Source organism: Sciurus carolinensis, unplaced genomic scaffold (genome assembly GCF_902686445.1).
Source record: "Sciurus carolinensis unplaced genomic scaffold, mSciCar1.2, whole genome shotgun sequence".
NCBI lineage: Eukaryota > Metazoa > Chordata > Mammalia > Rodentia > Sciuridae > Sciurus > Sciurus carolinensis.
The window spans coordinates 586539-587853 of NW_025920200.1; the positions used below are offsets into that span (position 1 = coordinate 586539).

The 1315-nt window shown below is 47.4% G+C and overlaps 1 pseudogene; it reads left to right on the top strand.

Moving 5' to 3' along the window:
• Window positions 1-241: 241 nt before the first annotated feature.
• Window positions 242-1105, top strand: LOC124974972 (translin-associated protein X-like; annotated as a pseudogene).
• The last annotated feature ends 210 nt before the right edge of the window (window positions 1106-1315 follow it).

The following is a 1315-nucleotide window of genomic DNA, read 5'->3' on the forward strand; positions in this document are numbered from 1 at the left end:
CTTTCCTTTCTGCCAGAAGCAATGGATTTCAGGAAAACTTCAGAGCATTTTGTTGTTGTTGTTGTTTGCATATGAAATAGTGTGGAAAAAACTTAGGAGTAGGGAAATTCAGAAAATATTTAGACGGCTTGGGAGCGCCGCGCCCCACAGGCCCTTGTCAGGTCTCCTGGGCGGCCACGCAGGCGCGGTGCTGCGTTCCCCGGCCTACAGTCTCCGCGTGTCCCAGTGAAGGCCTTAAGGCATGAGCTGCAAAGAAGCAGACCCCGGAATTTTCAGGAAGAGGAAGCACGACACCTTCCCGCATGGCCAGAGGAGAGAAGGCAAGGATGTGAGCTCGTCTTCTTCCATGATGGTGGCCTTCAAGGCGCAGGAGTTGGACGTGCGGCACGACAATTATGAGAGGCTGGTGAAGCTTAGCCGCGACATAACTATGGAGAGTAAAAGGACCATCTTTCTCCTGCACAGGATCACGAGTGCTGCTGATATGGAAGAAATACTGACTGAACCAGAAGTTAAATTGGATTGTGTCAGACAAAAAATGTTGCAGGTATCTCTGGAGCTGTCAGGAGAAGATATGCATCCATCAAGCCATCACCAAAGCACTGCAGGAATACGTGGAAGCTGTCTCTTTTCAACACTTCATCAAAAACACGGTCCTTAACCAGTATGGATGAAATTAATAAACAGTTGGTATTTACAACAGAAGACAGTGAGAAAGAAAACAAGACTCCCTCCTCAGATGCATAAGATAAGCAGCTTGTCACCTGGAAGCTGAAAGTAACACCTATGGATTACATTCTGGGAGTGGCCAATTTAATTGAGGAATTGATGTAACTGTGCATTAACAGGGTGGGGAATGGGGACATCGACACCCCCTTTGAAGTGAGCCAGTTTTTGCACCAGGTTTACAACGGGTTCACCTTCATTGGCAACACCAGGCCTTAGGAGGTCTCCAAGAAGCAGTACACCCTGAAACAGTCTGGCCAAAGTGGAGAATGCTTGTTACGCCCTGAAAGTCCAGGGCTCCAAGATCCCAAAGCACATGCCAGCATGTGTGTTCTCGGTTAAGACAGAAATGCCTGATCAGGAAGAGGGCATTTCCTAGAGCAGCATCCATGGCTGTCAACGGGGAGAGACCAGTTTGTGAGACTGTCACCTGGAATTTCATTTGACTTTGTTGTGGCATTTACGTAGAAGTGTTTTCAGTTCTATATCTTGTAAGTTGTATGCAAACTGTACATACAGTTATCAGACTAGCAGCTCTTTTTATCTGCCAAAGTGGGCTACATGTGTACAGTGCCTGTGTGCCTGTTAG